Source organism: Crinia signifera, unplaced genomic scaffold (genome assembly GCF_055691185.1).
Source record: "Crinia signifera unplaced genomic scaffold, ASM5569118v1 HAP2_SCAFFOLD_210, whole genome shotgun sequence".
NCBI lineage: Eukaryota > Metazoa > Chordata > Amphibia > Anura > Myobatrachidae > Crinia > Crinia signifera.
This window is the reverse complement of record NW_028142103.1, coordinates 171,017-198,831: the sequence shown is the minus strand read 5'-3', so window position 1 is coordinate 198,831 and position 27,815 is coordinate 171,017. Positions and strand designations below refer to the sequence as shown.

At 51.0% G+C, this 27,815-nt stretch overlaps 2 long non-coding RNA genes across 4 annotated transcripts in view; both read right to left on the bottom strand.

Annotated features, from left to right (window-relative positions):
- Positions 1-2,219: 2,219 nt before the first annotated feature.
- The window catches only part of LOC146053816 (uncharacterized), a 70,363-nt gene continuing 44,767 nt past the window's right edge, over positions 2,220-27,815 (bottom strand). Inside the window, exons 2-4 of one of the 3 annotated variants that reach the window (XR_014467834.1) lie at positions 9,490-9,690; positions 9,084-9,275; positions 2,220-2,768 (exon numbers count right to left, since the gene is read on the bottom strand). This is a non-coding gene — a long non-coding RNA (uncharacterized LOC146053816). Of the gene's footprint in view, positions 2,769-8,108; positions 9,276-9,489; positions 9,691-14,659; positions 14,833-27,815 lie in introns of those variants that run through there. The other 2 variants (XR_014467833.1, XR_014467832.1) reach the window with 2 other exon arrangements.
- Positions 19,551-27,815, bottom strand: part of LOC146053817 (uncharacterized) — a 39,062-nt gene continuing 30,797 nt past the window's right edge. The window contains exon 4 of the long non-coding RNA XR_014467835.1: positions 19,551-21,972. This is a non-coding gene — a long non-coding RNA (uncharacterized LOC146053817). The remainder of the gene's footprint in view (positions 21,973-27,815) is intronic.

Sequence of the window (27,815 nt, the reverse complement as noted above, 5' to 3'; positions counted from 1 at the left end):
AGCATCCCACTGCCTTCCTCAGCCTCATCCTGCAGCCGCCCAGCGTGACTGGATGAGCCACGCTGCCTGACACTTTGCCGCCTCTGGCTGGCAGCAGCGTGACTCCCGTTTGAGTCCCTATCGTCAGACCTTTCTGACGGAGCATGCCTCCCCCCCCCGCTGCGGCCTGCCGCGGTGTGTGCGGGCGTCGGAAGCCCTGCTCGGCGCTGGGGACAGCGATGCTGTCCGCACCGCACCCTCGCCGGTTCCGGCCGCGCCACCATGCCTCTGTGCCCCGCGTGACGCGCCGGACCTGGAGCCCCGGCCGGCGCGTCGCGATGACGCGGTCCCCCCACGCTGCGCCCGGCCAGCCCGCCCCCCAGCAGGCCGCGGCGAAGCCCGCGCACCCGGATCAGGCGCAATGCCTCTACCGGTGCGCGTCACTCCCCGCGACGAGCAGCGGGCGGCGCCGGAGGCTGCGGGGAGAGGGGGGCAGCATCACCAGCCTCGCCGCCATCATCCCCTGAGAAACGAGCAGGGCGGCGGGCAGAGCGCCGGGGCCTCGCAGCTGCGGCGGAAGCCATGCCAGCGTTTAGAAATAAGGTACCTGACTCGCTAGACCTGACACGCTGGGAGCTCAGGGACCCACGACCTATCCCTAGAAATTCTGCAGGAAGAAGAGGAAGCCTCCTCCCCTTCCTGCCTATGATCCTTCTTCCTCTGACCAAACCTCCCTTTCCCATAGGGTCCCCGAGTCACCTGCTCTCTGACACGCAGCTGAGGGATGTTTAACCCTCTACATGCCTATGCAGGCACTCCGTTATTCATATGTCTGTCCGCCGAGGAGCAGATAAGTAGAGAAGCAGGAGACATGAGACTTTCAGTGTCACAGCATATATTCAGGGTGTCTTCAGACTTGTCGTCCAATGCATCTTCAATGTAGGGGCTGGGAACAGTGTCCCACTGTATAACAGACAGTCTGGCTATAAGCCTATCAGCAGAAGATGCAATAGCCTGCAGGGCACAGTTCAGTAACGCTTCCATCTTGAGGTTAGCAAAGAAGCAACCAGTATTATGGAGACAGTGTCCAATTGTACTTAGCGCTGAGGAGATAGGGTAGTCGAATCAAAGAATCAAATGATCTGCTGGAGATCCAAGATGACGGGGCCAGGAGGATGTACAGAGGCGGCCACAGCCCAGGGAGTATGCGGGCAGGACAAGGCTGGCACCCCCTGCGCGGACAGCGGCAGCGTGTCCCTGACGGGAACGCTTCCCGCATACACCGCTCACCTGTACAGGGAGTAGCCACCGGCCTCCGCAGCACCCGGGGAGTAGACGGATGCAACCCACAGGAGTCTCAAGCCGCCGAGCAGAGTGGCTAAAATGGCGCCGGGTCTCAGTCTCTCCAGTGACAGGAGGAAATAGGCCAGGAGTCCTCGCGCCGCCAAATCAAGCCGGCCAGCTGGGTCCAGGGGTATCAGGAGGGCACCAGAGGTCGAAGCAGGCAGGGTAGGCAAGCCCAAATCTCCGCAGATAGGATATAGAAACAGGATTTTTACGGAGCTCGGCTTCCCCACGTCCACCCGCTAGCTCAGTCAGGCCACGCCTGGCAGCAAGGTTTTAGTAGCATCCTGAAGGGGAGGGAAGAGGAGGAAAACATCCATATTTAAAAAAAAAAAATGCTGGTCTACAACAGTATGTAAAAATAGCGGCATAGTGAGTTTAGGAGAATCCTGTTCAAAAACTTGCAAAGAGATGGTGCCAGTGTGCACGCTCAGAGAGCAGATAAAGGGCGGGAAGGGGATTAAAAATAGGTCCTGGCATTTAAAGTACACAGGCCCACCTTGGTGTCAATAGTGTCAACACATTTGTGCGCGAGCGCTCAGGAAAAGAGGGTGTGGACACTCAAAATTGGCCTTGTGTAGTGTTCCACACCATATACCACTTCTACACATTCTGCAACAAAATAATAGACCCCATTATACTTGCCCCTTACACATTATGCCAAACGTATTGAGCCAAAATTCACATAATGCCACGCGGATTGAGCCAAAATTCACATAATGCCACGCGGATTATTCTTTATTCCCAGCGGTGGCAGGCGGCATTTCAAGGAAAAAAACCCTAACCCCATTGCACCTACCCCACACTGTCCCCCATCGCAGCAGCCCCACACTGTCCCCATCGCACCAGCCCCACACTGTAGTCTCCCATCACACCAGCCCCACACTGTCCCCATCACACCAGCCCCACACTGTAGTCTCCCCATTGCACCTGCTCCACACTGTAGTCTCCCCATTGCTCCAGCCCGCACTGTAGTCTCCCCATTGCAACAGCCCCACACTGTCACCATCGCACCAGCCCCACACTGTCTTTCATCACAACAGCCCCTTAAATTGTAAGCCATCAAAATGTCACCCTTATACTGTATGTAGAAATGGAGGAGGGCGGCTGGTGCAGCAGTAAACGGGAGGCCGAGGCAGCAGCGTGGGAGGGTGGAGGAAGGAGAGGCAGTCAGGACATGGTGGCAGCGGGGGTAGCCGGCGACATCATGCAGCAGTCTGACTGTACTCACCACCAGACGGTCCACACCAGGGCAGCGCTGCAGGGCTGACCAGTCTCCTCCTGTGGTCCAGGCGGCGCAGCTCCCGGAAGTACGCGTCCACTGTCCTGTGATCTGGAAGACGGGGCAGCTGGGAGGCGGCACACGCGGATTGGCTCCTCTGTCAATCACAGGTCATGTGTACATGTGTCCAATCCTCACAGACAAGGGCGGGCATACAGCCTATCTAGCAGGCAGCCCAGCCCTAGAAACAGAATGTATTCCTAAATCACTCACCAAGGTAACCCATTGTACTAACCTAGTGCACGCACTACTCGATTTGTCATACACTGTTCCCAAATCATAGTTTGATAAGCCGCGTGGTCGCATTGTCCCATTTGGGATGCTGCACCTTAGAAGGGACTAGGGTTGCACTGGCCTCTAGGGGTACAGAGGGAACCCCGCAGTGGACCCACCTCATCCTCTAGGGACCCTTATTCATACTGTGCAGCTGAATTATACATATGTTACATTATATGGCACAACACCGTGACGTTCAGTGTGCACGCAGGTGTGATACATCCAGAGGCGGAACTACCATTGGTGCAGCAGGTGCATTGCACCGGGGCCCCTGACAACTAAGGGGCCCCTGACAACTAAGGGGCCCACTGCTGCTCAAACCAGCAATGAAGTATTGTGAACTTTGGTTGGGGTGGAGGAGGGGGGCCCTAAACTATATATATATATATTTGCACCTGAGCCCACAACCCACAAGTTCCGCCACTGGATACATCGGAGCGGCCCATCGCTTTATAAGGATTGTTGCGTTGTGTACCCAGCTTTAGAGAATAACTATAGAATTGTGCTAGATAATTAGTAGTCAATAAATAATATAAAGACCCCAGCAATTGTAACGCAGGTAATGAACTATACCTGTGTGCGCTTAGTAAGGTGCGCTAGTTAATCCACTAAGCTTCCAGATGCATCGGGCAGGTAAGCGATGTCAGGAGGCTGATTCTAATCGTGTAGTTGGGGTAGAGATTGTAGTATGTATTCCCACACACACGTGCGCAAACATACGTTGCTAAGGTTGGCGATCGATGGGCTGCATTATTATTATCATCCTTTATTTATATGCTGCACCAAGGGATCCAAAGCTACCAATACAAAGTACATTACAAATAGGCAAAACATCGATGGTTTGTGATGCTAGAGAGCTGCTGTTGGTAGATGCGGCCCATTGGGGGCAGTGCTAAGCTAAGGACTCTGCAAAAGATGGCAGAGAACCATCAGCCATCGATGGTTAACAACCAAATACATATTACTTTTTACGATTAGAGGAATGGAAGGAGAAACAAGGGGAAGACACTAGTTAGTCAAAAATGGTGGGGGAAGTAGGTGTTCTTCCCTACAGAAGGGACAACCATCAATTGGTGCAAACCATCGATGGCTCACTGTTTATAATTCCATACCATCAAGGTTTTTCACTGATCACACCATTGATAATTACCCCCGTGGGTGGCCATCCATTTGTCATATAGACAAGGATTATATATATACTAGGTGATTCATCGCGCCCTACGGGCGCTCATCACACCGTCGTAAGGGGCTGCGCCCCCTTAATTTGTGAACATTTGTATATGAGAAAGATGGTTAGAATTGTATGAAAGATGGCCTGCATTGCAACTTGAGTTATAGGTGAAATGTGTTAAATAGAGAGCATATGATGTGGAAGGGGGTGTGTCTTGTTTTGTTTAATTAAAAAGCGGTTACAGAGTAAGATGTACATTGATAGTGTGGATGGTACAGTGACATTTGTGGGTGTGTGTGTGTGTGGGGGGGGGGGGCTGTGTGTGCATGTTGTTTAGGTGTGTGTGTTCAATAGTATAGTAGGGTGTTTCTGAGTCAGCGGCTCCCCACTGGCGGAGGTCACGACACAGGAAAACAGGAGGCTGGGTAGTGATCGGGGGGTCCGTGAATTGCGGGAGGGGGGGGGGGGCACGGGGCGCGATAATTCACCTAGTTGGTTATATATTCGTGTAGAAGGATGGTAGGATGTTGCTGTCATTCAGAATGCATTTACATAAACAGTAATAGTAGCAGGTAAAGGTCTGACTTAAAACACCTACAGTGAAACAGAACAGGTGTTATATATTATACAAAGAATTGGTTGATGATGTGTAGGTGGACGTGCACATAGTTCATAGTTGTCACTGGAAAAAAATTGCTACAAGAAAAAATCAACACAGAAAGTTCAACACATGTGGCACTTCATCGGTGTCCATGTCGACACATGAGAATGAATATGAAAACATTCAAAAAAAAGAAAAATAAATCTTCAAAAACTCATGTCAACCTTTTTCATTGTCGACCATAGCCGTGCCAGTGTTTTGCATGTGCCATTTAATCCTGGGGTTGCCGTGAATCGCGCGCGGGGGTGGGGGGGGAGGGAGGAGGTGAGGGGTGTCCGCGAATCACGGGAGGAGGGGTCGTGGGTGGATGCCGAGAATTGCGGGAGGGGGGGACGCGGGGGGGGGGGGTGTGGGTGCCGCGAATCGTGGCACCATGAACCGTGGGAGGGGGGGCCCGGGGGGTTGTCGCGAATCGTGGGAGGGGGGATCGTGGGAGTCACCGGGTGTGCTGCGAATCGCCACTAGAAAAAATCAGCACAGAAAGGTCAACACATGTAAATGTTGACATAAGTGTGGCACTTCATTGGTGTCCATGTCGACACATGAGAATGAATATGAAAACATTGAAAAAGTGAAAAATAAATCTTGTCAACCTTTTTCATTGTCGACCATAGCCATGTCAGTGTTTTGCATGTGCCATTTAATCGTGGGGATGCCGTGAATGGGGGGGGGGGGGGGGGAGGTGCATACCCAACATGACCCTCTCCAGGAGGGACACATTGCTCTGTTTCTGGACTTTCTTCTTAATTTATGGATTACCATCACCTGTGCTTAAACACCTTTCTTGTCAAGTACCCTGTTTAAAATGACAGTTGATGACAATCATAAATTAAGATGGAAGTCCACAAACAGAGCATTCTGTCCCTCCTGGAGAGGGTCATGTTGGGAGGTATAGAGGTGTGGGGCGCTCACCTGGTGTGTCTGGTGAGTAGTTGTGTCTTTGCTGTGTAACATGGAGAGGCAGAGGGTGTCTGGCACTGTCTGTGGGCTCACTGGGCTGGTTCTCTGTCATGTGAGTCAATCAAGTGAGTCAGAGGCTCCACCCAGCGTTATAGCTCCAGACACACTTTGAGTGACAGATGTAGCCAAATATATAAGAGATATATAACCACACACAGGGATCAGCAGCCTCATAACTCCTCCTACTCCTTCCCTTAGCTCCCCCACCTCCTCCTCATCTACTCTCCATCCTCCGCTCCCTCCTCCTCTCCTCTCCTCCCCCCCTCTCCTCCCCCACAACCTCTCTTCAGCTTCCCTTCCTCCGCTCCTCCTCTCCTCTGCTCCTCCTTTCCTCTGCTTCCCCTCCTTTCTTCTGCTTCCAATCCTCTTCACCCCTCCCCTGCTTTCCCTTCTCCTTGTCTCCGCTCCTCTTCTCCTCAGCTACCACATCTCTTTCCCTCCTCCACTACCCCTCCTCCTCCTCTCCTTTGCTTCCCTCCTGCTCACCTCATCTCCTCCGCACCCCCTCCCCTTCTCTCACTTCTCCGCTTCCCCTCTCTTCCTCTCCCCCTCCCCTCTTCTCCTGCACTTCCCCTCCTCCTCACCCCTCTCCTCTTCTCCTGCTCTCCCTTCTCCTCTCCTCCTCTACTCTCCCTCCTCTTACTCCTCCTCTTCTCTGCTCCCCTTCTCTCTCTCCTCCCCACCACTTTTCGTCGGAGGAGGAGGAGCATTTCAATCGCTGCTGATCATGTACCATGCAGCACCAATGACAAGAGGTACACAGTGCCTTCTGTGCTACTTCTCTACATGTCCGCTTCTCTCCTCCTCCACTCCTTTGCTCCTTCTCTGATCCCCCTCCTCCACTCCTTTGCTCCTTCTTCTCTGATCCCTCTCCTCCTTCCCCTTCTCCTCTCCCCAGCTCTCCCTTTGCCCTCTTTTGCTCTCCTCACCAATTTCCCCACACTTTTCTCTCTCTGACTGCCAGTGAACCTGTGCTGGGGTACAGGAAGAGAAGACCCAGCGCCGGGGAGATGGAGCAGGAAGAGATGACTAGCACAGAAGAAGAGAAAGTGCAGCAGACCCAGTCTGCCCAGGAGCAGGGGCAGCAAAATCATCGCTACCATCGCTGCTGATTGTCACAGGAGGTACCCAGCACCAGCTTGCACTGCGCTCCCTTCTCTGCACCTCCTCCATGCCTCCTCTCCTCCTCCTCTCCCCCTCTTCTTATCTGCTCCTGCTCTCTGTTCTCCCCTCCTCCTCAGCTCCCCAACCACCTCCTCCGCTCCCCCTCCTCCTTTCCTGTTTCCCCCTCCTTTCTTTTGCTTCCAATACTCCTCACCCCCTCCCCTACTTTCCTTTCTTCTTTCCTCTCACTCCTCAGCTCCCCTTCCTCTTCTGCTTCCCCTCCTCCTCTCGCTTCCCTCCTGCTCACCTCCTATACTCCGCACCCCCTCCCCTTCTCTGCTCCTCCACTCCCCCCTCCTCTCCTTCACTTCCCCTCCTCCACACCCCCTCTCCTTTTCTCTCTCTCTCTCCACCCTCTCTCTCTCTCTCCACCCTCTCTCTCTCTCTCCACCCTCTCTCTCTCTCCACCCTCCACCCTCTCTCTCTCTCCCTCTCTCTCTCCACCCTCTCTCTCTCTTTCCACCCTCTCTCTCTCTCCACTCTCTCTCTCTCGCCTCACCCTCTCTCTCTCTCTCGCCTCACCCTCTCTCTCTCGCCTCACCCCCCCTCTCTCTCTCTCTCGCCTCACCCTCTCTCTCTCGCCTCACCCTCTCTCTCTCGCTTCACCCTCTCTCTCTCTCGCCTCACCCTCTCTCTCTCGCCTCACTCTCTCTCTCTCGCCTCACTCTCTCTCTCTCGCCTCACCCTCTCTCTCGCCTCACCCTCTCTCTCTCGCCTCACCCTCTCTCTCGCCTCACCCTCTCTCTCTCGCCTCACCCTCTCTCCACCCACTCTCTCTCTCTCCACCCTCTCTCGCCTCACCCTCTCTCTCTCTCTCTCTCGCCTCACCCTCTCTCGCCTCACCCTCTCTCTTTCTCGCCTCACCCTCTCTCTCTCTCTCCACCCTCTCTCTCTCCCTCTCTCTCTCCACCCTCTCTCTCTCTCCACCCTCTCTCTCTCTCTCTCCACCCTCTCTCTCTCTATCCACCCTCTCTCTCTCCACCCTCTCTCTCTCCACCCTCTCTCTCTCCACCCTCTCTCTCTCCACCCTATCTCACTTCACCCTCTCTCTCTCTCACCTCACCCTCTCTCTCTCTCGCCTCACCCTCTCTCTCTCGCCTCTCTCCCTCTCGCCTCACCCTCTCGCCTCACCCTCTCTCTCGCCTCACCCTCTCTCTCTCTCGCCTCACCCTATCTCTCGCCTCACCCTCTCTCTCTCCTCACCCTCTCTCTCTCTCTCGCCTCACCCTCTCTCTCTCTCGCCTCACCCTCTCTCTCGCCTCACCCTCACTCTCTCTCACCCTCACTCTCTCTCTCTCTCTCGCCTCACCCTCTCTCGCCTCACCCTCTCTCCACCCTCTCTCTCTCGCCTCACCCTCTCTCCACCCTCTCTCTCTCTCTACCCTCTCTCTCTCCACCCTCTCTCTCCCATTCCCAGCAGTCACCTCTCTGGTCACATCCCCCTGTGTTGCTGTATAATGCCCCAATCCCAGCAGTCACCTCTCCGGTCTCATCCTCTGGTGATACTGTATAATGTCTAATTCCCAGCAGACACCTCTCTGGTTACATTCTTCTGATGTTACTGTATACTGTCCCATACCCAGCAGTCACCTCTCCGGTCACATCCCCCGGTGTTACTGTATAATGTCCCATTTCCATCCCCCCGTGTTACTGTATAATGTCCCAATCCCAGCAGTCTTCTCTCCGGTCACATCCCCCGGTGTTACTGTATAATGTCCCATTCCCAGCTGTATCCTCTCAGGTCACATCCCCCGATGTTACTGTATCATGTCCCATTTACAGCAGTCACCTCCCCCGGTGTTACTGTATAATTCCACATTCCCAGCAGTCACATCTCTGGTCACATCCCCCGATGTTACTGTATAATGCCTCATTCCCAGCGGGCACCTCTCCGGTGTTACTGTATAATTCCCCATTCCAGCAGTCACCTCTCTGGTCACATCCCTCGGTGCTAATGTATAATGTCCCATTCCCAGCAGTCACCTCTCCGGTCTCATCCTCTGGTGTTACTGTATAATGACCCATTCCCAGCAGTCACCTCTCCGGTCACATCCCCTATTGTTACTGTATAATGCCCCATTCCCAGCAGTCACCTCTCCGGTCACATCCCCCGGTGTTACTGTATAATGTTCCATTCCCAGCAGTCATCTCTCTGGTCACAACCCCCGATGTTACTGTATAATGTCCCATTCCCAGCAGTCACCTCCCCCGGTGTTACTGTATAATGACCTATTCCCAGCAGTCACCTCTCCGGTCAGCAGCTGGATGATTTTGTTGGTGAGTTTCAGGATCTTATGGTCATTGTCTCTCTCATTTATCAATGAGTGAGGTTAAGGCACAGTCTTGGAATCCTGGGTCCTGATCCCTCTTCTGAACACATAGGGACGGCTGCTGCTGGGTGTCTCACATTCACCGTCCTTCTTCGGTGGCACATAATCCTAAGTGAGGAGAAAAATGTTAAATCAACTGCACTGATGGTATAGCAGCTCTCATAAATGCAAAGGTTCTGAGGGGTAAAAAAGAGCGATGGGATAAGTTTATACGAGTGACACCTGTAAAGTAAAAATGTATTAGTAAAATAATGTTTACACTCCTTTTGGAGGATGTGAGGTGAGAGAGGGAGATTGTCGTAATGTCCCTACTAACCCTAACCTTACAGAGGCAGCGGTATTCCTCAGCTCAGTTGCTGTCCGCTTCTGGGTGGAATCTTCTGTTGCGGCTTTGGTCCCGGGGCGCGGCTTGCTGACGTCAGCGACTGGCGTGTCGGTACTTCGGGCAGCAGCAAAGTCTCCAACCTGTTTCATGCCTCGCTGGGCACTTTGTCAAGGTGGGGTGACTGATAGAAGTTGCTCCCTGTATGTAAGGAAATGAAGTAGAAATTCACATCCAATTTTAACATTTTGTGTATTTCCAAAATGTAAAGAAATAAAAAAAGTTTGGACATTTTCCGAGCAACAATCTGGTTGGAACAAATATTTTAACGACATTTTGGGTGTCACGAACGGTGAAACGGTGTCAAGGCATGCATTATATGTAATAGTAGAGTGCAAGACTAATAAAAACACTAATAAAGAGATTACATCTCCATATGTGCCAAAGTGGTTTGTGCAAAATGCTAGTGAACAGCTAATGAACCCAATACACCAATCATGTCCAAACTATGGCCCGCCAGCTTTTGTGAAACTGCAAGTCCCATCATGCCTTGCCACAGTTTTGCTATTAGGGAATACTAAAACTATGTCAAGGCATGCTGGGATGTGTAGTTTCAAAACAGCTGAAGGGCCACATTTTGGACATGCCTGGAACATACGCTCAGTGACAAACAAGCTTTAAAATCAAAGTCAATTGTTTGGTGACCCGACTCCCAGGCTGCACCTCACCTGGATTTCTCCTCGCACCCTTCACGCACAGTAGGGCAATAAGCTGCATCTAGTTTATTTAGGGCGCAAAAATGCAGCCGACAAGACCAGGGCAAGTGCTGCGAACAATTCATTAGCTCCCACTACATTAGGCAAGAGCTACGGGTGCACAAAACAATTGAATCACCATTATATGTTGTTTAGCACCTTACATAAATTATATATATATTTTTTATTATTATTATTTTAATATGCAGTACAGTAAGACCAGCAACCCTTACCACCAGCATAGCTCTGCCCCAACACTCATGAAGCACCGCCTACATGTTTTGATTGGCCCACAATCCAATCAGTCAAAGAAAATGGATCACCATCAATAGGTAAAAACATTGATGGTCATCCATTGCATAGTATGCCACAATCAATGGGCAGTTGCACTATTGTCATCAATTGCAAAGACGTCCATCCCTAAAGCTGTGCACACACAGTGCAAGTGAGCCTCTGCGCTAAGTTTGCAGTTAAGCACAGATGGCTCAGCATTGTGTGCTGAACAATCTGTCACGGCCAGTGTTCTCTGGTGTGAGAACACTGGCGATGACTAGATTTATAACTGGATGCAGTGTAAATCTAGTCAGGCAACAGCGACGCGCGGGACCGCGCAATCGTCATCACCAGAGGGTATACACGTGGAGTGATCCTTTTTTCATTTCTAAGCGATCTAGTCAGATCACTTAGAAATAAATGAGTTTTGGGGAAAGGGGAACGTGGGGCAATCAGTCGCACAGGTTTTATCAAAGCAGTATTGTTCTCATTTACCCTCAGTGTATTTGTACATCGGTTGGTTAACCGTGAGTAGGGAGGGTGTGCTACCACTGGACACAGGTTTGACAATTTTTGGAAAGAAGAGAAAGTATGTCTCTGTGTGGTGCACAGGTTATTAAGAAAGTAAAATTTAACTTTTATTTGGATATGTTTAAAAGAATGTAGCGAAATATAGACAGACAGTGACACATAAAGACACACACAGTGTAGGTTTAAAAAGGATAGAAATCCTTACTCAGTGTGATCCAACTCAATATCCTCCTAGATGTTGGTTAGATTCTATGTATTAGTAATAATGGTTTATTGTACAGTTTTCCACAGTGGAATTTTGTGCGTTTAAGTCGCCTATTACTGATCTGCTGGTAACAAAATTATCTGGGTTTATGTTCCCCTGTGATGTTACTGATCAGATTACTTCACATCACAAATAGGGTAGGCAATATGGTGCCCCGCGGGTCACCCCTCAAGCGGTGCGTGTCTGGTGAGATCTGCCACCTCTGCACCAGCACTGCGCGCCGCAAATGAGAGGGAGAGCCGCGTCAATGAGGACGTGTACCCTGCAGAGGAGCTCCGGCGTTTTAGAGTCAGCGCCGGAGATCTCCGTCTGTTAGGAGTCAGATCTGAGCGCTGCGGACGTCACGCAAGTAGCGCCTCTGACTGAGCGGTCCAGTGAGAACTGGCATACCGCTCCGACTAAACGATTTTAAGCTAATACAGATCAAAATACATGTAATAGGGATAGGGGAGAGGAGGAGAGCACACTGAGTGGACCTAGACACTCAGTGTGCTCTCCTCCTCTCCCCTACTTTCTCACTTAGAAATAAGCCTCATATCCCCCTGGGCGGGATGTATTAATGTACATCACTGCCCCTCGTCTGCCAGCCGCCGCGATGCTACCACATATGTACTAACATATGCGGCTAGCATCGGGTTGCGGTGACGGAGACCCCCGCGATACCTGTAATGTGGTGTGCGGGGGTCTCTGTCACATCCTGGCGGCTGTCAGTGTCCCCCTGCCTCTCCTCCTCCTCCCTACAGCCGGATGTCCTCCCGGCTGTGACACCTGCTGGGGGAGGAGGAGATCGATGGAGGACGGGAGGGGGGGGGGAGGTCGCAAGGACGGTGGGCGGCGATAGAAGCCCATAGGCATCTATAGGGTATCGCCACCCAGAGGTGGCGATACCCTGCCAGGCGGAGACGGGGCGGACGGGTAATGGTACATAGGGAAATGCGGTAAAACCCCCGTTTTACCACATTTTCCCTTTAGTACATCCCGCCCCCTGTGTGTATGCCCCATTAGGATAGTAGATAATACAGTATACACTTTAGACTACAGTATAACTAATGTGACAATAATCCCTGTATAACATACCTCCCAACTTCTGTGTTGGGGAAATAGGGGGTGGGGCGTATGCAAATGAGGGCACAGCTTATGCTAATTAGCCGCGACCTCATTTTCATACGAGAATAGACGCGGTACTTGTGTAGTTTCACGGCCCCGGAATTGCAGAGGCTCGCATGCCGCTCTAGCTATGAAACTTGGCAGCCTGCCAGGTAGCGTAGCGCTGCGCGTGCCAAATGTAATGAAGTGTATCGTGTAAAAAACAGACAAACGGGGCTTAAAAACAAACAAACGGGGCTTATAAATCGCACACCCCGGCACATCGCACACCCCGGCACACCGCTGGTGTTCCCAATGTAGACGCTAACTTATTTAGCGTCTCAATTCACACTCCCGGCACTTCGGCTTAGACGTGCGCGGACAGCGTTACGTAGTCAGTCAGGGAGCTACGCAGTTTGCGTAGTCAGTCAGCAGTAGCCCTGTATGAGACACTGAGGTGAATGTGTTCCTGAATCAGCCTCACTATCCACGCTCACCCGAAGCGTGGAGAGCCCCGCGAGGGGCGGCGGTACGCGTCCTACGACCTTTTCATACCCCCACTATCCACTTCGGCATGGAGTTGAGAATAGAATAGTGTGGCGAGCGCAGCGAGCCACAGAGCCCGAAGCGTGGCGAGCGCAGTGAGCCGCGCGAGGGGACAGGCATACCTTCACAGCTATCTGCGTCCCCTCGCGCGCTTCACAGGTGTCAGCGTCCGCTCGCCACGCTTCGGGCTCACGCTGACACCTGTGAAGCCCGCGAGGGGACGCGGATAGCTGTGAAGGTATCAGCGTGCGCTCGCCACGCTTCGGGCTCGCTGCGCTCGCCACACTATTCTATTCTCAACTCCATGCTGACGTGGATAGTGGGGGTATGAAAAGGTCGTAGGACGCGTACCGCCACGCTTCGGGTGGCCGTGGATAGTGGGATTTACACGGTCCACAGCTGTGGCGTCCACTAGTGGCACTGAGGGTGGGTTTCAATAGTGTTCCCCTAGGGCCACCTAAATTTAAATGCTTTTGCGTCTAAATTTAGATGTACCCCTTCACCTAAGTAAATCCAGACGCATTTGCGTCTGGGTTTACAAGCCCCAACACCTTTGCGGCTTGCAAGGCGCCTGTATTCTAACGCTTTAGCGTCTGAATCCAGGCTTTCCGGCTTCTTAGCGGCTATCTATGTGACTCGAGATTCAAACGCAGTTGCGTCTGAATCTCGAGTACAGTTTAGAAGCGCCGGCATCGCTGTGCCGGGGTGTGCACTTTAACATACCCCCGTTGTCAGCGGTGCCCAGGCGCTGCCTATTTCACTGTGGAACTACAAGTGCCACAGTGACATTGACCTGTCAGCGCTGCTGCTGGCCGGCAGCTACGCTGTTTACATACAGCTAGTGCGGCACAAGCTCAGTCAGACAGAGCTAGAGGGGCACGCGCACGGTTAATCAGAGCCTCTGGCAGGCTGCCAAGTTTCATAGCTAGAGCGGCACGCGAGCCTCTGCACTTCCGGCGCCGTGAAACTACACAAGTACCATAGACGCTGTGCGCATGCGCACAGCATCTATTCTACTAGATTGGGGGTCTCCCAACTGCCACCCCCCGCAGCGGGACAATGCCTGCCGTGGGTGGGACAGCGGGACAGGACCCGAAAATCGGGACTGTCCCGCTGTAATCGTGACAGTTGGGAGGTATGGTATAACCATCCAGCAAGCAATCCCGTACATGTACTTGGTGTCACCTGAACGCAGCAGTGATCCCAGCCTATATACAGTATGCCCAGTTTTCCTACATCTGCACTAATGGCTACGTGCAGTTTGCTAGCCTGTACGGTTTGGCGCACCTGTATCTCACCACATTGGCATGCCGGGCACATATTTACCATTACACTCACATGTGTTTATTATCATAGAACATAGCAAAGCGCGCATATCTACTGCAGCAGAGAGAGAGAACATATGGTATACACACAGAGGCTTTCCATAGATTATAATCTGGTCTATATACACCTGTGTCACACTTTGGGAAAGCAGATAGATAATATACAGTGTATAATAATGCAGACAGCACTGGGGCTGAGATATTACAACCTGAGCCATAGAGTAGCGCTGCTGAGGATACACTGGTATGCCCATACACATAGATATCCCCAGTAGCACCATACAGCAGCCCTGTGGGAGTCACATACATGACCAACATACAGACTGAGCTCCAGTCCTCACCCACAGGTTGCTCAATGCTCAGGGGGTGTTCTGCACATGTGCACTTACCAGCCGCTTCTTCTACGCAGGGGCAGAGCGTCCATGGCGTCCCAGTCAGTGACTGCCTCCATCAGAGCAGCCGGGGCAGAGTGCTCATGTAGGGGGAGCAGCAGTGATGACGATGCAATATGTGCCAGGTGTAGTTCCAGCAGCTGCCAATAGGTGGCGATGGTGCGGCACAGCGTGAATGACGTCACTGCATTGTAGCTACAAGATACACGGACAGTCCGTGTATGAGTGGCTGGTACAGTGGCGTGTACCGTTAGTTCAGCGTTTGGGACAGCCACTCAGGCTGAGCCACCACGGGTTCGAATCCTCCTCCAGTGTCTGCTGTTTCAGGGGCGTGGGGTGTAGCGCCTTCGGATCCGGGAGCAGCCTGAGTTTTTGACTCATCCACTGATACCACAATATTTTCTGCTCAAACTACATAATATTAATAATTAGCCACCATATATAACCAGGAGGAATAACTTTAAGTGGGGGCAGGACGGAGACTGTGTACAGACCAATTACCATTACGGCTGCTCTGATGGAGGCAGTCACTGACTGGGACGCCATGGACGCTCTGCCCCTGCGTAGAATATACAGTTTATTCATTGGCACAAAACAGCAAAATAGGTTAAAATTAAAAAAGTGCATTAAGAAAAAGTGAATAGAAATTGGAGCTGTGTGTCCGTGTCGCTGTACACTTATACAGTGGCCGTGTCAGCAGATTTCCACATACACAATTTTCTTTAATAACTCATGTCGACCTATTCCTGTGTTGACCTTTTTCATGCAGCCTTTTGGATTGTGTCGACCATTTTCAGCGTCAATTTAAACCAGGTCGATCTTTTTCATATGTAGACCTTTTCACTGCAGACCAATAGATCTAATTACTGTCGACTTAATGACCCTCACCCCTGGTCACAGCATCTATAAACTGTTATGTAGGACAGGAGACAAGTCCCGAAAACGAATAGCATTCCTCCCAACTGTCCTGATTACAGTGGTACGGTCCCGCTATTTGGAGCCTGCCCTGATGTCCCTTGAGGGGAGGTGATCATGGCTGCTCTGCTTTGTGGGGCAGCCGGTGATTGCTGGATAGGTGCAGCAAGGAGAGACGGGGCTGGGTACGCTGGCAAAGAAGATGGAAAACCCGGGGCCTCGATGCCCGGTCCCGCCCCCGTTGCACATAGCCCCGCCCCTTTCCAGGGCCAGCTGCATGCAGGTCCCACTGATCTATTGGTAAAAGTTGGAAGGCATGTTTGATGTTCTGTGTATACAATACATTCCTTTTTCTTTTTTAATAGTAGGATCGGCAGCAATTAGCTGTATGCTCTGGCCTTCGTCTGCGGATCTTCACCTCCAATGAAGTGTATGGCCTTTGTCAAACATACATAAAAAAAAAAAAAAAATGATACCCGATCTATTGTCTGCGGGCGCGGCCTGACGGGCAACCCGTACAGACAGACGTGATTCTAGTCTGGCTCTAAACACAGATATTTCTCCATTCCCTGGAGAGAAATTGGCCTCACACTCCTTGCTGAAACAGGTAAGGATCATATGGTCGACCTAAAGATTGTCGACAGTCATTAGGTCAACATACTGCAAGGTTAACATGGGTCAAGGTCAACAGGTCATTTGGTCCAAAAAAGCATTAGGTCGAAATGGTCTAGCTCAACATGGGGTTTTGTACTTTTTTTTTTTACCCGAATGCCGACACAGTCAACATGGACACAGGATTAAGTGCACCGCATCCCCTCGCATGTCTGGCTGTGCTTGGCACTCTATGTTATTCTCCTACCACACCCTAGTGCAGGCATTCCCAACCACGGTCCTCAAGGCACACCAACATTACAGGTTTTAATGATATCCAGGCTTGAGCACAGGTGACTTAATTAGTACCTGTGATTTGGATTAATCCATCTGTGCTGAAGCCTGGATATCACTAAAACCTGCACTGTTGGTGTGTCCTGAGGACCGTGGTTGGGAACGCCTGCCCTAGTGGATGGTAGGGCATGAAATTCCGCCTGTCGGCACATGTCGGCTCAAAAAAAACAAACAAAATTCCAGTGAAAAACCCAGTCGACCTAGACCATGTTGACCTAATGACCTGTCGACCTAGACCCATGTCGACTTTGCAGTATGTCGACCTGATGACTTTCGACCATCTGATACCGCTGATACCGGTTAATAGATAGAGGTTATCAATCCGCACGGCCTGTAATTGGTATAGCTATCTCACCCCTGCATTACTATATTAAGTATCAATTGGTAATGGGGGAGGCGCACCCAGGAATATGTATTAGACTTGGAAGCAAAGAAAGATAAAGTATTCCTACAAGGGGCAATCTAGGTTAGCATATATTAATGTTCTGATTAATGTTATAGGTACATTAATAAAGTGACCCAAGAAACAGAGAATTGGCTAAAACATGATGTTTATTGATTCATTTATTAAGGACAGCGAAATATTAAAAACATAAGTGAAAAGTGATAAATGTGAAATAAAGTGCATTAGAAAAAAAATTAAAATAAGTCTGTTACGTGTGTGTTATCGGTCATAGCATGTGTGTCTGTAATACTGTTATTAATCTCCACGCAAATATCAATTATTGCTCTAATTAGGCAGTCTTGTAAATTCATTATCAAAGGGACATGTGCACGTTTCAAGATGACGGGTGCAGCAAAATTGTTAGGAATAAAGGTGCGTACACACGGGGCAATATGATCGCTAGCAATATATTGCTCAGCAATCATATTGCCCAGTGTGCCGTTTTCATCTGCGACCAGAGATGGTCGCAGATGAAAATTTAAACACTGCTGGGTGAAGAGGCAGGGGATGTCGCTGGTCGGAGGAGCATGAAAACGGGAGCGCGCACCCGGCGATTTATCGCTGGTGCACACTCCAATCACTGGCAATATGGTTGCTCAGCGACCATATTCCCAGCGATTTCAGCCCCTATCGCCCCCGTGTGTACACAGCATAATCTCCCCCGGATGACGTCAGCGAACTGGGACCAGGGCGGTCTTTTTGTATGGGCTTAATGGGCACTTGCTCTGGGGCCCCAGGTGTATAAGGGCCATACTCTGATAGCTGAGGATCCCCTTTTTCCAGGGATACCAGAATTTTGAAAATCGGCCCTGGGGAAATTGAGATATCCAACTTCAAAGCAGCAGTCCACATCTGACCTGTTAATTGCACTTCCCAGTCAGAATTCTCAGGTTCTCTCTGACTAAGGCTGGTTTCACACACTCCGGCTCCTGCCGGACGGTGAAATCCCGCACGGCCAGGGAGCCGTGCCGCACACACTAGTTGTGAATGGACACTATTGTGTCCATTCACACGGGACGGCCACGGCCCGGCCGCACGGTTGCAGCCGAATCCCGCCACTGGAAGGGACGGCTGCCGGGCTGTGGCCATCCCTTCCATGATAAACTAGTGTGTGAGGCACGGCTCCCTGGCCGTGCGGGATTTCACCGTCCGGCAGGAGCCGGAGTGTGTGAAACCAGCCTTAAGGTGCCCATACACGTCTCGATGCGGGCGTGCATTTTGAGCTTAAATAGCACGCATCGCATGCCTTGTACATGCGTTGTGCATGCAATGCGATGAAAAGCAAGTACAAAAGTATGTGCAGCACATACTTTTTGTACAGTGCGATGAGATGCCGCGGGAGCGCGCATCTCAAAGCACACATTGCACCCGCCGCATTGGAATGTGTATGGGCACCTTTAGAGTTTTTCTGAGGAGGGGAGAATAGGTAAGGGTCCCAGTGCATTGCTTTGCCCAGGGGCCTACACTGCTGTTACGACGGATTCAGTATGAAATCCCAGCGGTCGGGATCCCGGCGTTCAAAATCCCGACGCCGGAATCCCGAACGCCGAAATCCTGACAAGGGGGGCACGTGGATCGCCCCCCCTTGCGGGCTCGCTGCACTCGCCACGCAGCAGGCCCGGTGCCTTGCTACGCTCGGCACGCTAATTTATTCTCCCTCCAGGGGTGTCGTGGACACCCACGGAGGGAGAAAGTGTCGGGATTTCGGCGGTCGGGATTCCGGCATCGGGATTCTGAACGCCAGGATTCCCTCCAACGGGATTTTAACTGCATCCCGTTAAGACAGCCCTGGCTGGGACTGAACCGTTTCAAAGTCCCGGTGCGACCCTGCATTTTGCGATGTGAAAGCTGTATCAGTGTGTCCGGTCATGTACTTTGACTATTCATGATCCAGCACTGAGATTGACTTATTTGTGAAGGCAGGAGAAATATTTTCATGGTCGCCAACCATCGAAGGATTTCTCCTGTAGCAGTGGAATACGAGGGCAAGTGTCTTTGTTACACATCCCCTTGCATTGTAGGGAGGGGAAACGGTGGGAACCGGTATTCGGCAGGACGGCCTCTCTAGCAATCAGGCACATCCCCTGGTGTTACTGTATAATGTCCCATTCCCAGCAGTCACCTCTCCGGTCACATCCCCCGGTGCTCCTGTATAATGCCCCATTCCCAGCAGTCACCTCTCCGGTCACATCACCAGGTTTTACTGTATAATGCCCCAATCCCAGCAGTCACCTCTCTGGTCACATCCCCAGGTTTTACTGTATAATGCCCCAATCCCAGCAGTCACCTCTCTGGTCACATCCCCCGGTTTTACTGTACAATGTCCCAATCCCAGCAGTCACCTCTCCGTCACATCCGCCAGGGTTACTGTATAATGCCCCATTCCCAGCAGCCACCTCTCCGGTCATATCCCCCGGTGTTACTGTATAATTTCCCATTCCCAGCAGTCACCTCTCTGGTCACATCCCCCTGGTGATACTGTATAATTTCCCATTCCCACCAATCACCTCTCAGGTCACATCCCCCTGTGTTACTCTATAATGCCCCATTTCCAGCAGTCACCTCTCTGGTCACATCCAACGGTGTTACTCTATAATGCCCCATTCCCAGCAGTCACCTCTCTGGTCACATCCCCCGGTTTTACTGTATAATGTCCCAATCCCAGCAGTCACCTCTCCGTCACAACCGCCAGGGTTACTGTATAATGCCCCATTGCCAGCAGCCACCTCTCCGGTCACATCCCCCGGTGTTACTGTATAATTTCCCATTCCCAGCAGTCACCTCTCTGGTCACATCCCCCGGTTTTACTGTATAATGTCCCAATCCCAGCAGTCACCTCTCTGTCACATCCGCCAGGATTACTCTACAATGCCCCATTCCCAGCAGTCACCTCTCTGGTCACATCCCCCGGTTTTACTGTATAATGTCCCAATCCCAGCAGTCACCTCTCCGTCACATCCGCCAGGATTACTTTATAATGCCCCATTCCCAGCAGCCACCTCTCCGGTCACATCCCCCGGTGTTACTGTATAATTTCCCATTCCCAGCAGTCACCTCTCTGGTCACATCCCCCCGGTGTTACTGTATAATGTCCCATTCCAAGCAATCACCTCTCCAGTCACATCACCCGGTGTTACTCTATAATGCCCCATTTCCAGCAGTCACCTCTCTGGTCACATCCAACGGTGTTACTCTATAATGCCCCATTCCCAGCAGTCACCTCTCCGGTCACATCCCCCGGTGTTACTGTATAATGTCCCATTTCCAGCAGTCACCTCCAACGGTGTTACTGTATAATTCCCCATTCCAAGCAGTCACCTCTCTGGTCACATCCCCCAGTGTTACTGTATAATGTCCCATACCCAGCAGTCACCTCTCCGGTCACATCCCCCGGTGTTACTGTATAATGTCCCATTTCCAGCAGTCACCTCTCCGGTCACATCCCCCGGTGTTACTGTATAATGCCTCATTCCCAGCAGTCACCTCTCTGGGGTTACTGGATAATGCCTCATTCCTGTATAATGTCCCATACCCAGCAGTCACCTCTCCGGTCCCATCTCCCGGTGTTACTGTATAGTGTCCCATTTCCAGCAGCCACCTCTCCAGTCACTTCCCCCGGGTCACTGTATAATGCCCCATTCCCAGCAGCCACCTCTCCGTTCACATCCCCCGGTTTTACTGTATAATGTCCCATTCCCAGCTGTATCCTCTACGGTCACATCCCCAGGTGTTACTGTATAATGTTCCATTCCCAGCTGTATCCTCTACGGTCACATCCCCCGGTGTTACTGTATCATGTCCCATTTCCAGCAGTCACCTCCCCCGGTGTTACTGTATAATTCCACATTCCCAGTAGTCACCTCTCTGGTCACATCCCCCGATGTTACTGTATAATGCCTCATTCCCAGCGGTCACCTCTCCGGTGTTACTGTGTAATTCCCCATTCCCAGCAGTCACCTCTCCGGTCACATCCCCCAATGCTAATGTATAATGACCCATTCCCAGCAGTCACCTCTCTGGTCACATCCCCTTTGTTACTGTATAATGTCCCATTCCCAGCAGTCTCCTCTCCGGTCACATTCCCCTGTGTTACTGTATAATGCCCCATTCCCAGCAGTCACCTCTCCGGTCTCATCCTCCGGTGTTACTGTATAATGTCCCATTCCCAGCACACACCTCTCTGGTTACATTCTTCTGATGTTACTGTATACTGTCCCATACCCAGCAGTCACCTCTCCGGTCACATCCCCTGGTGTTACTGTATAATGCCTCATTCCCAGCAGTCACCTCTCAGGGGTTACTGGATAATGCCTCATTCCTGTATAATGTCCCATACCCAGCAGCCACCTCTCCAGTCACTTCCCCCGGTGTTACTGTACAATGTCCCAATCCCAACAGTCACCTCTCCTTCACATCCCCCGGTGTTACTGTATAATTTCCCATTCCCAGCAGTCACCTCTCTGGTCACATCCCCCCCCCCGGTGTTACTGTCTAATTTCCCATTCCCAGCAGTCACCTCTCTGGTCACATCCCTCCGGTGTTATTGTATAATGTCCCATACCCCATAATCCTAAGTGAGGAGAAAAATGTTAAATCAACTGCACTGATGGTATAGCAGCTCTCATAAATGCAAAGGTTCTGAGGGGTAAAAAAGAGCGCTGGGATTAGTTTATACGAGTGACACCTGTAAAGTAAAAATGTATTAGTAAAATAATGTTTACACTCCTTTTGGAGGATGTGAGGTGAGAGAGGGAGATTGTCGCGCTTTCCCTACTAACCCTAACCTTACAGAGGCAGCGGAATTCCTCAGCTCAGTTGCTGTCCGCTTCTGGGTGGAATCTTCTGTTGCGGCTTTGGTCCCGGGACGCGGCTTGCTGACGTCAGCGACTGGCGTGTCGGTACTTCGGGCAGCAGCAAGATGGCTTCTCCTCTCCTTAAGTCTCCAACCCGTTTCATGCCTCGCTGGGCACTTTGTCAAGGTGGGGTGACTGATAGAAGTTGCTCCCTGTATGTAAGGAAATGAAGTAGAAATTCACATCCAATTTTAACATTTTGTGTATTTCAAAAATGTAAAGAAATAAAAAGTTTGGACATTTTCCGAGCAACAATCTGGTTGGAACAAATATTTTAACGACATTTTGGGTGTCACGAACGGTGAAACGGTGTCAAGGCATGCATTATATGTAATAGTAGAGTGCAAGACTAATAAAAAGACTAATAAAGAGATTACATCTCCATATGTGCCAAAGTGGTTTGTGCAAAAGGCTAGTGAACAGCTAACGAACCCAATACACCAATCATGTCCAAACTATGGCCCGCCAGCTGTTGTGAAACTGCAAGTCCCATCATGCCTTGCCACAGCTTTGCTATTAGGGAATACTAAAACTATGGCATAGCATGCTGGGATGTGTAGTTTCAAAACAGCTGAAGGGCCACATTTTGGACATGCCTGCAACATAAGCTCAGTGACAAACGAGCTTTAAAATCAAAGTCAATTGTTTGGTGACCCGACTCCCAGGCTGCACCTCACCTGGATTTCTCCTCGCACCCTTCACGCACAGTAGGGCAATAAGCTGCATCTAGTTTATTTAGGGCGCAAAAATGCAGCCGACAAGACCAGGACAAGTGCTGCGAACAATTCATTAGCTCCCACTACATTAGGCAAGAGCTACGGGTGCACAAAACAATTGAATCACCATTATATGTTGTTTAGCACCTTACATAAATTATATATATATTTTTTATTATTATTATTTTAATATGCAGTACAGTAAGACCAGCAACCCTTACCACCAGCATAGCTCTGCTCCAACACTCATGAAGCACCGCCTACATGTTTTGATTGGCCCACAATCCAATCAGTCAAAGAAAATGGATCACCATCAATAGGTAAAAACATTGATGGTCATCCATTGCATAGTATGCCACAATCAATGGGCAGTTGCACTATTGTCATCAATTGCAAAGACGTCCATCCCTAAAGCTGTGCAAACACAGTGCAAGTGAGCCTTTGTGCTAAGTTTGCAGTTAAGCACAGATGTCTCAGCATTGTGTGCTGAACAATCTGTCACGGCCAGTGTTCTCTGGTGTGAGAACACTGGCGATGACTAGATTTATAACTGGATGCAAATGTGTAAATCTAGTCAGGCAACAGCGACGCGCGGGACCGCGCAATCGTCATCACCAGAGGGTATACACGTGGAGTGATCCTTTTCTCATTTCTAAGCGATCTAGTCAGATCACTTAGAAATAAGCCTCATATCCCCCTGGGCGGGATGTATTAATGTACATCGCCAGCCGCCGCGATGCTACCGCATATGTACTAACATATGCGGCTAGCATCGGGGTGCGGTGACGGAGACCCCCGCGATACCTGTAATGTGGTGTGCGGGGGTCTCCGTCACATCCTGGCGGCTGTCAGTGTCCCCCTGCCTCTCCTCCTCCTCCCTACAGCCGGATGTCCTCCCGGCTGTGACACCTGCTGGGGGAGGAGTAGATCGATGGAGGATGGGAGGGGGGGTCACAAGGACGGCGGGCGGCGATAGAAGCCCATAGGCATCTATAGGGTATCGCCACCCAGAGGTGGCGATACCCTGCCAGGCGGAGATGGGGCGGACGGGTAATGGTACATAGGAAAATGCGGTAAAACCCCCGTTTTATCACATTTTCCCTTTAGTACATCCCGCCCCCTGTGTGTATGCCCCATTAGGATAGTAGATAATACAGTATACACTTTAGACTACAGTATAACTAATGTGACAATAATCCCTGTATAACCATCCAGCAAGCAATCCCGGCGGGTGACATGTACTTGGTGTCACCTGAACGCAGCAGTGATCCCAGCCTATATACAGTATGCCCAGTTATCCTACATCTGCACTAATGGCTACGTGCAGTTTGCTAGCCTGTACGGTTTGGCGCACCTGTATCTCACCACATTGGCATGCCGGGCACATATTTACCATTACACTCACATGTGTTTATTATCATAGAACATAGCAAAGCGCGCATAGCTACTGCAGCAGAGAGAGAGAACATATAGTATACACACAGAGGCTTCCCATAGATTATAATCTGGTCTATATACACCTGTGTCACACTTTGGGAAAGCAGATAGATAATATACAGTGTATAATAATGCAGACAGCACTGGGGCTGAGATATTACAACCTGAGCCATAGAGTAGCGCTGCTGAGGATACACTGGTATGCCCATACACATAGATATCCCCAGTAGCACCATGCAGCAGCCCTGTGGGAGTCACATACATGACCAACATACAGACTGAGCTCCAGTCCTCACCCACAGGTTGCTCAATGCTCAGGGGGTGTTCTGCACATGTGCACTTACCACATACTTGCCTACTTTTGAAAATTAGTTTCAGGGAGATTATAGATTGCACTGAAAAGCATTGTGCAGAGCACACTTGAGGGGGCGTGTCACAATCTACCCAAGGGGTGTGTCTATCTCCATATATGGGTGTGTCTACTGTGACCAAGTGGTGTGTCCTGCAGCGGCACATAAAAACGAAAGTACAAAGCGCAGTACTGGCTACACACTGATCTCTCAGCTACATTACACGGAAGGGCTACTCCCTGACATCACAGCTACATTACACAGCATGACTGACATCACATAGCAGGGCTACTCATTGACATAACACATGAGGGCTCATGCTGACATTACACAGCAGAGCATAATACTGACATATACATCATTATATAGAGTATATGTGACATACTATACATTTGGTAGACTTGTGGTTGTTTTTTTTTTTTAAACAGGGCACCTTGGGGGGGTTTAAACTAGACATCTCATCTGCAGGTCCCACCCTATTAGAATATGAGACAGGCGGAATCAGGCACAAACAGAGAGAAGTGAAAGAGAGAAAGCGTGTGTGTGCGTGCGCGCGAAAGAGAGAGATAGAGAATGTCAGGGGGGGGGGTAAATGAAGGAAACGTGAGGAGGAGAATGAGAGAGTGTCAGAGTGTGTGAAAGATAAGAGATAAATAATTTGGCTGTCAGGAAAAGTGAGGGAATGGCAGAAAGAGTGAGAAAGTGTCAAGGATAAAGAGAGGGTGAGAGAGAGAGTTCCCAGGACTGAGAGTTGCTGGAGATGATATAATTGGGGTGAAAGAGAGAGTGAGTGTCACGGACAGAGAAAGGGGCTGAGAGAGAGGGGAGAGAGAAATGGGGTGATAGAGGGTGTCAGAGGGGCATGAGAAGAAGGGGGTGACAGATGATGTCAGGGATATAGAGAAGGGGGATAAGAGAGAAGGTGTCATGGATAAAGAAAGGTGCTGTGAGAGAGGGAAGAAAGAAAGAAAGAAAGAAAGAAAGGGGATGAGAGAATGTCAGGAATAGAGAGTGGGTGAGAGAAGGTGTAACGGATAGAGGGCTAAGAGAGAGAAGGGGGAGAAAAAGAGAGGGTGTCAAGGATAGAGAGATGGGGGATTGAGAGAGAGAGAGGGAATAGAGAGAGGGTCTCAGGGATAGAGAGATTGGGGGGGGGGGGTGAGAGTGAGAAGGCGACGGAGATAGAGAGGGGGTGAAAAGGAGAGGAGAGTAGGAGGTGAGAGAAGAGACCGAAAGGGCTGAGAGAGGGTGTCCAGGATAGAGAGGGGGAAGAGAGAAAAGGATGTCAGGGATAGAGGGTGAGATGTACTAAGCCTTGAAAAGTGATAAAATGGAGAGTGATAAACCACCAGCCAATCAGCTCCTACCTGTCATTTTTCAAACTGTGGCATGGCATGTAGGAGCTGATTGGCTGGTGGTTTATCACTCTCCATCTTATCACTTTTCAAGCTTAGTACATTTGGCCCAGGGAGGGATGTATTAATATACATCGCCGCCCCTCGCCTGCCAGCCGCCACGATGCTACACATATGTACTAACATATGCGGCTGGCATCGGGTTGCGGTGATGGAGACCCCCGCGATACCTGTGATGTGGTCTGCGGGGGTCTCCGTCACATCCCGGCGGCTGTCAGTGTCCCTCTGCGTCTCCTCCTCCCCCTGCAGCCGGATGTGCTCCCTGCTGTGACACCTGCTGGGGGAGGAGGAGATCGATGGAGGACGGGAGGGGGGTTCGCGCGGACGGCGATAGAAGGGGTATCGCCACCCCTGCCAGTCGGAGATGGGGCAGAAGAGAGCACTAACCAGGCAGCATGGAGGTGACTGTGAGGAACTGCTGCCAAGTTGCGTCCATGCCGGAGTCATGTCCTGGGAAAGGAGACAGCAATGAAGAATGTACATCTAAAATAGACGAACCAGAGGCTCTAACCTCAGTGCCGTGGGTAAAGGGGGATGTGATGAGAGTTAGCAGGAGAGGGATACATTTGTGGAGTGGGTAGGTGGTCAGGGGGATGTGAGGAGAAAGTTAGGAGAGGGGTACCTGTGAGGGAGGGGTGTCAGGAGTGGGATGTGAGCCTGTAAGCATGGTGACTGACACACTGCTTGGGGAGGGGCCATGTGCTGTGTTCTTCCCACAGGACTACCAGCTATCCTTTCAATCCCCATCCCCATTTATTCTAAACTTGCGCATGCGCAATCCACATTGTAAGAGGGGGCAGCTTTGGGGAATACTGGCACTGCGCTTGGGCTAAAAGCAGGAGCCTCCTGCAAAATGCAGGAGGGAAGGCAAGTGTGCCCCCCATATAACACACCGTAGTACATTATAACACCCAGTACATTATACACCCCCACCCCATATTGGACCTAGTACATTCACATATACAACATAGTATATTATACACAGCTCCCCTCCCCCATATTGCACTCAAAACACACAGCACATAACACAATACTAAATTATACACAGACCCCCCACAACCAGTGAGCACACGTTATATTACACACACACCTGACCCCCCCATACACACATTATATACAGCCCCCATTCCCACAGCACTCACTTGGCTGTGTTCTTCCTTCCAGGCAGTGCAGGAAGTCATCACATTACAGGCAGAAGACGAGGAGCTGTGAGACTAGAGCAGCTGCAGCCTGCAGGACTGACACACATGGAGCCTCAGTGTGGGGGCGGGGCCAGCCTCAGGAAGCCCCGGTTGCTATTTCTCCTTCTCCCAGTGCACAGACAGACAGTCTGGACTTCCTGTCTGTGTGCCCAGCAGCTCGGCCCCCGGCGCTACCAACAACTACCCAGCGGTGCGACTTCCCGATACAGGCCCCACCCCCGGCCAGTTCAGGACGCGCGCATGCGCAGTCCAAATTCAATGGAGGCTTACAAAAAAACCGGGAGGAAGGAGGGGGATTGCGGGGCAGCGGGAGGCTCATGCAAAAATCGGGAACCTCCCGCTGAATGCGGGAGGGTAGGCAAGCCTGCTGTGACTGCTGACACATATTCACACGCACAATATTTGTTTTCACTTTATTCCTTTAAGAGAGGGCACCAAATTCCAGCTTGTATCCATGTGACCGGGATGAACTTACAACCCTGCCCAGCGATTTCATCGGTGGCTGGGAGCCGACTTCGGCAAGTGCAGAAAATGTAAACAGTATGCCCCAATAAAACTGCATTTAGAACTACAGTAACATTACCTTTTTAGCAGGTCTGTTAAGGTGCCCATACACAGTGCGATGCGATGGCGCTCCCACAGGCATCGCATCGCACAGTACAAAAAGTATGCGCTGCACATACTTATTGTACTGCTTTCTGATTGCATCACACGCAAAACGCATGTGATGCGATCCAGCCCATAACGGGTGCAATAATCGCGCCGTGTATGTGCGGCACTGCTGAGGTGGTGGGCGGAGAGAGTTCCGGCAGGTCGGGAAAAGACGGGCAGCGTGTGAGCGGTTGTTCAGACGCTGCCCGGCATTAGACTGCCCA